Source organism: Protobothrops mucrosquamatus, unplaced genomic scaffold (genome assembly GCF_001527695.2).
Source record: "Protobothrops mucrosquamatus isolate PMUCROS unplaced genomic scaffold, P.Mucros_1.0 scaffold1484, whole genome shotgun sequence".
NCBI lineage: Eukaryota > Metazoa > Chordata > Lepidosauria > Squamata > Viperidae > Protobothrops > Protobothrops mucrosquamatus.
Window position 1 is genome coordinate 49,493 of NW_015387661.1, and position 12,467 is coordinate 61,959.

Here is a 12,467-nt window from a genome sequence, read left to right on the forward strand (position 1 = left end):
TAAAGATGATGGTCAGCACCTTGAAGCGCACCCGGAAGGCCACCGGCAGCCAATGCAGCTCGCGCAGCAGCGGTGTTACATGGGAGCGACGAGTCCCTCCCAACACTGCCCGCGCGGCCGCATTTTGGACTAGCTGGAGCCTCCGGGTGCTCCTCAAGGGGAGCCCCATGTAGAGAGCATTGCAGTAGTCCAGGCGGGATGAGATGTTGTGCTCATACTAGAGAAAGAGGAATTATATATAATTGAACCAATTAGTCGCAAACATCAGAGTTCCTGAATTTATGTTAGAAGTTTCTTTATTAATCAGAATTAATTGAGAAAGAATGGAAATCAGGGAAAAGCAGACTTATGTAACAATGTTGTAACAACAAAGTAACTGTGAGAGGGATCTTGGAGTCCCAGTGGACAATCACTTAAATATGAGCCAGCAGTGTGCTGCAGCTGCCAAAAAAGCCAACACAGTGCTAGGCTGCATTAATAGAGGGATAGAATCAAGATCACCTGAAGTGTTAACGCCACTTTACAATGCCTTGGTAAAGCCACACTTGGAATACTGCATCCAGTTTTGGTCACCACTATGTAAAAAAGATGTTGGGACTGTAGAAAGAGTACAGAGAAGAGCAACAAAGATGATTAGGGAACTGGAGGCTAAAACATACAAGGAACGGTTGCTGGAATTGTTTATGTCTAGTTTAATGAAGAAAAGAACAAAGGGGGACATGATAGCAGTGTTCCAATATCTCAGGGGTCACCACAAAGAAGAGGGAGCCAAGCTATTCTCCAAAGCACCTGAAGACAAGACAAGAAGCAATGGATGGAAACTAACCAAAGAGAGAAGCAACCTAGAACTAAGGAGAAACTTCCTGACAGTTAGAACAATTAATCAGTGGAACAACCTACCTCCAGAAGTGGTGAATGCTCCAACACTGGAAGTCTTTAAGAAGAGATTGGACAGCCATTTGTCTGAAATAATATAGGGTTTCCTGTCTGAGCAGGGGGTTGGACTAGATAACTTTTTAAAGAATGGACATTTTAATAACTAAAGAGAAATTATTAAATGAGCAGTTATTATAGTTACATTTTGTCTGTATCCATTCCTGGATTGGTAAACCTTGCTCACAGTCCCCCATGCCTTATTCAGTCCTGATTGGACTACTGGCATGTGCTATACATTGGACTGTCCTTCGAAAGCATTGGAAGCTGAAGCTAGTACAATGTGTGTGGCTTCTCAGGTGATAATAGGTATATTCTGATATACTCAGGTAACTAATTCTGTCAATAATGTCCTTGGTTGGTAGGAGGCTTTCCAGTGCTAATCATGGTACTGGTTATTAAGATTAAAGCTTTATATGATTCCAGACTATATTGTTTGCAAGGCAAGCTTCTTCTGCTTCTCTGATCAGGTTAAATAGGGTCAACTCACTCTGGGTCCCATCCACATGAAAATGCCACTTAATATCTCTGTTGAAGACAATTACAATGCATAGCGAAGAAATAAAAAAATCTTCTGGAATAGCTCTACTTCTTCCTTACTGAGTTTCAAGAAAAGGGTTAAGTTCTGGCTGTTCTATTTAATCTGGGAGCAATGCCCACTGTGATCATTGTCCCAATGATTTTGTAGATTTTGATAGTTCTTATATTGCTAGTGGTTTTGTTTACATTATATTTAGGTTACTTCTTTTTGAGGAGGTTATTTTAATCTATGAAATGATTAACCACCCATAGCCTTTCGAATGAGTGGCATTAAAACACACTCATAAACAAAGCTTATGATTTTTTTATTTAAAATTTATTGTTTTATAATATAATGTCATCTCCAAAAATATCAAATATAAACTTAAAACAAAAGTTCTACTTGGAAAAAAACTGCATGAAAGGTTGACAGTTTTTCCCTGACCTCTACGATTCTCACCTTCAAATACATGCTATATATCTTTATTTTTTAAAACTCAAATATAATTCTTAGTACCAGAGCTAAGCATTCAATATTTGCTTGTTTTTTTACCCTTAAAAATCTGCCTTGATCAAGAAGAATGTGTTATGTTTTCAGGAAGCACAGTATCAGGAAGTGGAAATTTATTTACCTGAAATGAAAAACGGATTGCAGACTTCAGGGATATATCAGTTTGGAAGTTGAACAAACTATAGACTTGACACTGGCACTTGGGTATAGGAAAAAAAGGATTTATCTTCAGTTTCAAAATGTAACTCAATGAAAGTATCTTAGTTGCAAGTTTTTGTTTTTGTTTTTTAAAAAAGGTTCCTGCATTATTCCCCCAAGATTTCAACCAATAGGAGTAACTCAAAAAACAGCAATAAAACAGTTTAGGCGACTGGGGCAAATCCACAGTGAAAACAAGCCAGCATTACAGGTCTCAAATCAAGTGCTCATGCTGAATTTCAAAGAAATGCACTGGAGACTCATATAGATCTGGCTGAATACCAGTCAAATCTCAACTCATGGTGAAGAGAAATTTAGTGAAATGCTGCAAATGTCTTGGTTTTAACATTCAATCAGATGCGTCTTCTTTTCTCTTTATTTGACCCCAAATAGCTTGAAACTCAAAATCTCTTGACTGTTCATTTTTAAGTTTGCTATGATGTTATATAAAATAACCTCTAATAAAAACTTTACCTGTATCCCAAACCATTCTTAAATCAGTGCATCTACCTCCATTATTTTTTAAAAAATATTTTAATTTCTTTTTAAATCCTTCACTGTTGCTTCATTCAGTCTTCGTCTAAAAAATTATATTTGCATTTATGAATAAACTCAAAGGATTATGATCTGAAAAAGTATTTGTTAATATCTCTACTTTATATGCTTTAGGAACAAAGTTCTTTGAAATCCAAAGAAAAGGATCTATGTCTTTCAGAATGTGTCTCTTGTAGGCAAATTATGTCTTCTTTTAATTTTTTGAAATAATGATGATTTTCCCTTTCTTTTGAGGAGAATTTGCTTTGGTCTAGTGGTTAAGGTATCAGGATACAAACTAAGAGACAATGAGTTCTACTCCCACACTAGACTTGAACGTTGGCTGGGTAATTTGGGCTACTGATTCTCTCTCTTATCTACCCCATCTAGTTGTTGTGGGCAAAATAGGAGGAAGAAGGAGTATTAAATATGTTTACCACCTTGAATTATTTATAAATAATGGAATAAAGATGGAATAAAAAGAAATATATACCGTATTCCACATTAAACATTTGTAATCCATAGTCAACCCAAAAAATTAAAAAAATTGATGCCTAGTTCAATATCATCCTTTTCAGTTTCCTATTGTACCTGTTGGAATTTTTGTGTAGTCTACTCTGATGCCTCTATTTGAATTTCTTCCAATTCCTCTTTAATTTTTTCTAAAAATGTCGTTGTCTTCTATACTGAATAAGGTTGAAACCTCTGCTGTTTAAAAGTAAAAAATCATACCTTTGTCCCATCAAAATGTAGCCTTTTTCTATTTTAATTTCTCAGTTAAAAAACACTCCACTTTTTTCTTATGTAAAATTCTACTAGGAATTCCTTTAAGGATAATTATAGGGTATATGCATTATCAATTTTCATTCTTGTATTATATGCTGCTACAAAACTTAATCCCTTGCCTTCTTCCTGACAAAGTACACCAAAACATCCCTTGGAACATTCCTTATTCTCACAAATCTTGAATTTATTATATGTACTTTATCAATTTCCCCCCCCCCCCCCCCGTATCTATCCCAATCAAAACATTTGCCAAGGCTTTAATATTTTTCTCTAATATCTTCACCATAATCATTGGATTAGGATTATAAACCTTTGGGGTATATAAATTCTTTTTGGATTCCTTGAGGTTTGCATTTCCCTCAATGTAGTTGTACATAGCTTCTATATTAAAAAGAAATATGTTGGTATTTTAGAACTCTTCAAATAATGCACTTCAAAATATTGAATCAAATGTTGAAATTTGAAATCTAGAAAGGACACATATAAGGTTACATATACATTTGTTTATGTATTTTTCTATTAGATGGTACAACTCAAAGTTGTGATCTATTGTTGAACATCCCATTACCATAATTTGAAGCGGAAGACCCAAGAGCTTCATAGTACAGTGCAACTGCATGCCTGCTTTGCCAACTACTTTATTTAACCAGATCAGCTTGTTGTGAATCAGGGTTGAACATAATTGCAAAAACTTAATATTTTTGCTTTTTTAAATCCACATTTGGAATATAAACTTGTATTACAGAATTTCTGCAGTACAGAATTTTCTTTTTCTGTCAATTGTGAACAAATCTTTCTTTACAATTTTTGACTTCTGAAATTTTGCTGCCAATCCTAGCCATTACAATTACATTTTCTCCCTTTAACAACTCCTTCTCTAGTTTTTATTCTTCAGTCTTGTTATTAACTCGGACTGTCATTGCCATTCATTCCATTAGAGACGAATAACCTGCTACCTAAATTGGATACTGGTCTGNCAATTGTGAACAAATCTTTCTTTACAATTTTTGACTTCTGAAATTTTGCTGCCAATCCTAGCCATTACAATTACATTTTCTCCCTTTAACAACTCCTTCTCTAGTTTTTATTCTTCAGTCTTGTTATTAACTCGGACTGTCATTGCCATTCATTCCATTAGAGACGAATAACCTGCTACCTAAATTGGATACTGGTCTGCACCTCCTATTCAATCTCAATGAGTTGCCATTGTATTGAGAAACAATGATTCTGAATGGCTTATTTTTTACATCTTAAGACATACCTGACCCAAACTAATGTTTCCAGCTTTCAATATATTACCAGAATTTTGATCACAAGTTTTAATAGTCCTAGTGACAAACCCCTGATGGATAGAAACAGCTTTCCAAGCAGAGAAAAGATATGTATTTTTGAATGAACCTTTTGCTGAATAATTCAGTCAACTTGATAATGCATTTATGCTGAAAGCTAATTTGGGTGCTCAAGGTTTGTTAAATTATTTTAATATTCTTCTTGAGTTTTACATTTTTAGTTACTTCATTAGATTTCAATGCTTCATTGGTGCTGGTTGTCTACCAAGTTCTGTGAGAAAATTATTTTTCTTCAGGAAGCATGTATGGGCTAGAGGGGGAAAGTAATTTATGGTTCAGAATAAGCAAACATCTATTTTCAAAGTTTACAAATGGCTGTATAAAAATATTAAAGCCATCTGTAACTACATGTATGCAGCTACCATATAAAGAAACAGTTGCTGTAGTTATGAAATGCTATCTTAAAAATACTTTGACAAATGTAACATAATAAATGGAAAAGCAGAGGGAGATAAACTGCTTCTGCTGTTCACTTGTAGTACAATTATTTAGAACTTGCGTGTAGCAGGGCCAATCAAGCACAATGGGCAAACTATATATAGTATGTTCATACATATTAGAGGATCTTTGGCCAATATAAGCATGAGAAACTGAAATAGACTGAGAAGTAATAACATTGGGCTAAATAATTCCATCCTTACTACTGCCTACAAAATTTTCCAGCATAATTACACTTCTTATGTTCCAGTATTAGCACTCATGTATTAAGTATTTTATTTCAGAGTTTTGGCAGGAAAATCCAAAATATCTCTATTTTTATTAGAATTGAGTTGAAAGGCATTGCTCTAGGTAGAATTCCTCAGAACTGATCAAAGTAGCGAATTGGAAGATTCAATCTGGTCTTTAATATTCTGCTGGGTTTTATTACAAAAATAAAATGAAGATGATGGAATATCCACTCCTAATAATAGAGGTCTGGCTAGACCTCTCTTTTCATTCACCATCATATATCACTGACCATAAACTTTCTGTGCCTAAATATAGGTAGAAAAGAGGGAAGCTCTGTAGTGTAAACTGATTACCCTCTTATATCTGAACAAACCGTCTCTCAACAGATGGAGTGGCCTCAAAGGAATTTGAAGGCAATTGTGCTACTTGTACAGATCATTTTTTAAAAATGAAAATCTAAAGTCATTAAATTTGGGCATGATACCATAAAGAGAAGTTGAAATGTTATACACTGTCAATGTCAGCCCAGCAGGGAAGAGTTTGAATATTTTCTCTGAGATCTGGATGCTGCTGAGCCATATCCCTTCCTGAGCTCCTTGACCAAGTCTCCTCACCTTTTTATGTTGGTGACTTCAGTAACATCAACCTCCATGTCTTAGGATCTGGGGGTCAAGAATGCATGACCTCTATGATGAAAATGGGCTCATCCCAGTTGGTACATATTGGAGCCCTAGATATTTTTGTTTCGGAAAAATTGTTGAGTGATATGAATTTGGCAGGCATAGCATTTTAGCTCCATGAGACGAAGACTGGGTGATAATCTTGCCATAGGATCAGAGACTTCTTCTAGCCTGTTGATTCAGATAAAATTGATAGGATAATTTCTAGTTTATCTCCTTCCACTTGTAGGCTGGGTCCTGAAGTAAACAATATTTTCCTGCTGCCTTAAAAGCAGCTACAGTGCCCCCCCCCCATATCTTAAGAAAATCCCCCTGGAAACAACTGTGTGAGATAACTATTATTTTTATTTTTAGATATGTTTCTTGAGGCTATGATGATAAGATAGCAACAGAGCATATTAGAAGTAAGAGACTATTGGACAATTTGGACAATTTTTGAAACGATTTTAAAGAGAGCTTTATGTGAAACAGTTTGCAGTAATCCATACATATGATTTTGCAAGCATGATTTTTTAGGTCCTTCTAGTAGATTTGTAACTTGTAGATTATAAAAAGAGTACAGTTTTCACTTGCATATCCAGCATACTTATCCAGCAGTAGCTGGAATCTAGTACCACCTAGGAGCACCTATAGGTTAGAGATCTGTTCTGTAAGGACAATCCATCCTTTCAAGACTGCAATACTAGAGTTGACTGAGAAACTTAATGTACAAACAATAATTTCAAAAATTGTAGTTTGTACAAAAATGTAGTGATTTGCATGCTAATTGACACTAGTTTAGTCCCATGAACATATTTGTCTATACTGGAAGCCCTGAATTGGCTGCCTGTAATTGAAAATGTAGTGTTGGAATATAGCATAAGTCACTCCATCTTGTAACCTTCAGTATGCTTAATTCTACACTTCTTCATGCCTATGTGTTAGGCTGCAATCTGCAGCTGCAAACACGTAAGGACAGACAACTAAGAAGCAAGTCAACAAAGCTGTCTACACAAGCTATAATATTATCACTTCCTGATAAGACCTTCCAGTGTGAACCACAANTTATGTGTATTCATTTATCACAAACTGAATTCTAAAGAAAGCAAATCTGCACTGTAACTATGTTCAGTGTTGGCATAATCCCTTAGAGAAATTTATTTTACCAAGTTGTTATTTGCACAGTTTTTCAGAGCTTCCTATGAAATAATATTTGCATTTTTATATGTGTGTATTCATTCATATACATTTTAAGGTTTTATCTCCCCATGCAAACACATTTTCTGAAATTAGTTAATAGAATTAATTTGGTCACAGTTTAGATGACATTAATAAGATGCAGTGCATTAAATCTTACTGATGCTATAATTCATGCATGAATTCAGATGACTAATCTTTAGTATCTAACTGTATATGTATATAGTTGGTGTCTTCAGGGTCTAAGAATTGTGAGGCTCCCACTAGATCTCTTCTGGAAGCAGACTGCACAAAAGCTTCCAGAAAATATGTCAAGTTATTGAGAGCCCTCCATTAAAATGGGCTATTTGCAGGGATTCCAATTTTTTGGGCTCAAAGTCCACAAAAACACTCATGGCACAGTGATTCCCACAAAGTGATCATCATCATATGGATCATCTGCTCACAAAAGGGCTGCAATGGCAGAAGTGGTTAGTCATAAAACAATGTAGAAGAAGTTATCCTATCCTCAATGTTAGCCTATAGAAATGCTCCTTACCACATCCCACAATGTAGTTTTGTCATTTGGGAAGAGGAACAGATGTCTAAATCTGCAAATAAACCATAGCTTTGAAGTGTTATGTGAACTTTGAATAGTTTTATATTTGAGAGAATACTATAGGGCCCAGCCCAAAGGTGCTTTGGACTGAGCCCTATAGTGTTGAGTGATGCTCTATACTAGACATATAGACAATACTAGAAATATAGGTCTCAGCATCACTCTTGGAAACAAAGATGACTTTGTTTAAACATAAACAACTTTACTAGCCACTTGATTCCCTGTTATCTGTCCCTCTCAGAAAATTATTGGGAGAAAGAATATTGAAAGTTGGCTGAGACATTGTGCTCATACTAGAGAAAGAGGAATTATATACAATTGAACCAATTAGTTGCAAACATCAGAGTTCCTGAATTTATGTTAGAAGTTTCTTTATTAATCAGAATTAATTGAGAAAGAATGGAAATCAGGGAAAAGCAGACTTATGTAACAATGTTGTAACAACAAAGTAACTGTGAGAGGGATCTCGGAGTCCTAGTGGACAATCACTTAAATATGAGCCAGCAGTGTGCTGCAGCTGCCAAAAAAGCCAACACAGTGCTAGGCTGCATTAATAGAGGGATAGAATCAAGATCACCTGAAGTGTTAACACCACTTTACAATGCCTTGGTAAAGCCACACTTGGAATACTGCATCCAGTTTTGGTCACCACTATGTAAAAAAGATGTTGGGACTGTAGAAAGAGTACAGAGAAGAGCAACAAAGATGATTAGGGAACTGGAGGCTAAAACATTAAAGGAACGGTTGCTGGAATTGTTTATGTCTAGTTTAATGAAGAAAAGAACGAGGGGGGACATGATAGCAGTGTTCCAATATCTCAAGGGTCACCACAAAGAAGAGGGAGTCAAGCTATTCTCCAAAGCACCTGAAGACAAGACAAGAAGCAATGGATGGAAACTAACCAAAGAGAGAAGCAACCTAGAACTAAGGAGAAACTTCCTGACAGTTAGAACAATTAATCAGTGGAACAGCCTACCTCCAGAAGTGGTGAATGCTCCAACACTGGAAGTCTTTAAGAAGAGATTGGACAGCCATTTGTCTGAAATAATATAGGGTTTCCTGCCTGAGCAGGGGGTTGGACTAGATAACTTTTTAAAGAATGGACATTTTTAATAACTAAAGAGAAATTATTAAATGAGCAGTTATTATAGTTACATTTTGTCTGTATCCATTCCTGGATTGATAAACCTTGCTCACAGTCCCCCATGCCTTATTCAGTCCTGATTGGACTACTGGCATGTGCTATACATGGGACTGTCCTTGGAAAGCATTGGAAGCTGAAGCTAGTACAATGTGTGTGGTTTCTCAGGTGATGATAGGTGTATTCTAATATACTCAGGTAACTAATTCTGTCAAGAATGTCCTTGGTTGGTAGGAGGCTTTCCAGTGCTAATCATGGTACTGGTTATTAAGATTAAAGCTTTATATGATTCCAGACTATATTATTTGCAAGGCAAGCTTCTTCTGCCTCTCTGATCAGGTTAAATAGGGTCAACTCACTCTGGGTCCCATCCACATGAAAATGCCACTTAATATCTCTGTTGAAGACAATTACAATCCATAGCGAAGAAATAAAAAATCTTCTGGAATAGCTCTAGTTCTTCCTTCCTGAGCTTCAGGAAAAGGGTTAAGTTATGGCTGTTCTATTTAATCTGGGAGCAATGCACACTGTGATCATTGTCCCAATGATTTTGTAGATTTTGATAGTTCTTATATTGCTAGTGGTTTTGTTTACATTATATTTAGGTTACTTCTTTTTGAGGTTATTTTAATCTATGAAATGATTAACCACCCATAGCCTTTCGAATGAGTGGCATTAAAACACACTCATAAACAAAGCTTATGATTTTTTTATTTAAAATTTATTGTTTTATAATGTCATTTCCAAAAATATCAAATATAAACTTAAAACAAAAGTTCTACTTGGAAAAAAACTGCATGAAAGGTTGACAGTTTTTCCCTGACCTCTACGGTTCTCACCTTCAAATACATGCTATATATCTTTATTTTTTAAAACTCAAATATAATTCTAAGTACCAGAGCTAAGCATACAATATTTGCTTGTTTTTTTACCCTTAAAAATATGCCTTGATCAAGAAGAATGTGTTATGTTTTCAGGAAGCACAGTATCAGGAAGTGGAAATTTATTTACCTGAAATGAAAAACGGATTGCAGACTTCAGGGATATATCAGTCTGGAAGTTGAACAAACTATAGACTTGACACTGGCACTTGGGTATAGGAAAAAAGGATTTATCTTCAGTTTCAAAATGTAACTCAATGAAAGTATCTTAGCTGCAAGTTTTTGCTTTTGTTTTTTAAAAAAGGTTCCTGCATTATTCCCCCAAGATTTCAACCAATAGGAGTAACTCAAAAAACAGCAATAAAACAGTTTAGGCAACGGGGGCAAATCCACAGTGAAAACAAGCCAGCATTACAGGTCTCAAATCAAGTGCTCATGCTGAATTTCAAAGAAATGCACTGGAGACTCATATAGATCTGGCTGAATACCAGTCAAATCTCAACTCATGGTGAAGAGAAATTTAGTGAAATGCTGCAAATGTCTTGGTTTTAACATTCAATCAGATGCGTCTTCTTTTCTCTTTATTTGACCCCAAATAGCTTGAAACTCAAAATCTCTTGACTGTTCATTTTTAAGTTTGCTATGATGTTATATAAAATAACCTCTAATAAAAACTTTACCTGTATCCCAAACCATTCTTAAATCAGTGCATGTACCTCCATTATTTTTTAAAAATATTTTAATTTCTTTTTAAATCCTTCACTGTTGCTTCATTCAGTCTTCGTCTAAAAAAATTATATTTGCATTTATGAATAAACTCAAAGGATTATGATCTGAAAAAGTATTTGTTAATATCTCTACTTTATATGCCTTAGGAACAAAGTTCTTTGAAATCCAAAGAAAAGGATCTATGTCTTTCAGAAAATTGTGTCTCTTGTAGGCAAATTATGTCTTCTTTTAATTTTTTGAAATAATGATGATTTTTCCCTTTCTTTTGAGGAGAATTTGCTTTGGTCTAGTGGTTAAGGTATCAGGATACAAACTAAGAGACAATGAGTTCTACTCCCACACTAGACTTGAAAGTTGGCTGGGTAATTTGGGCTACTGATTCTCTCTCTTATCTACCCCATCTAGTTGTTGTGGGCAAAATAGGAGGAAGAAGGAGTATTAAATATGTTCACCACCTTGAATTATTTATAAATAATGGAATAAAGATGGAATAAAAATAAATATATATTCTACATTAAACATTTGTAATCCATAGTCAACCCAAAAAATTAAAAAAATTGATGCCTAGTTCAATATCATCCTTTTCAGTTTCCTATTGTACCTGTTGGAATTTTTGTGTAGTCTACTCTGATGCCTCTATTTGAATTTCTTCCAATTCCTCTTTAATTTTTTCTAAAAATGTCCTTGTCTTCTATACTGAATAAGGTTGAAGCCTCTGCTGTTTAAAAGTAAAAAATCACACCTTTGTCCAATCAAAATGTAGCCTTTTTCTATTTTAATTTCTCAGTTAAAAAACACTCCACTTTTTTCTTATGTAAAATTCTACTAGGAATTCCTTTAAGGATAATTATAGGGTATATGCATTATCAATTTTCATTCTTGTATTAAATGCTGCTACAAAACTTAATCCCTTGCCTTCTTCCTGACAAAGTACACCAAAACATCCCTTGGAACATTCCTTATTCTCACAAATCTTGAATTTATTATATGTACTTTATCAATTTCCCCCCCGTATCCATCCCAATCAAAACATTTGCCAAGGCTTTAATATTTTTCTCTAATATCTTCACCATAATCATTGGATTAGGATTATAAACCTTTGGGGTATATAAATTCTTTTTGGATTCCTTGAGGTTTGCATTTCCTTCAATGTAGTTGTACATAGCTTCTATATTAAAAAGAAATATGTTGGTATTTTAGAACTCTTCAAATAATGCAGTTCAAAATATTGAATCAAATGTTGAAATTTGAAATCTAGAAAGGACACATATAAGGTTACATATACATTTGTTTATGTATTTTTCTATTAGATGGTACAACTCAAAGTTGTGATCTATTGTTGAACATCCCATTACCATAATTTGAAGCGGAAGACCCAAGAGCTTCATAGTACAGTGCAACTGCATGCCTGCTTTGCCAACTACTTTATTCAACCAGATCAGCTTGTTGTGAATCAGGGTTGAACATAATTGCAAAAACTTAATATTTTTGCTTTTTTAAATCCACATTTGGAATATAAACTTGTATTACAGAATTTCTGCAGTACAGAATTTTCTTTTTCTGCCAATTGTGAACAAATCTTTCTTTACAATTTTTGACTTCTGAAATTTTGCTGCCAATCCTAGCCATTACAATTACATTTTCTCCCTTTAACAACTCCTTCTCTAGTTTTTATTCTTCAGTCTTGTTATTAACTCGGACTGTCATTGCCATTCATTCCATTAGAGACGAATAACCTGCTACCTAAATTGGATACTGGTCTG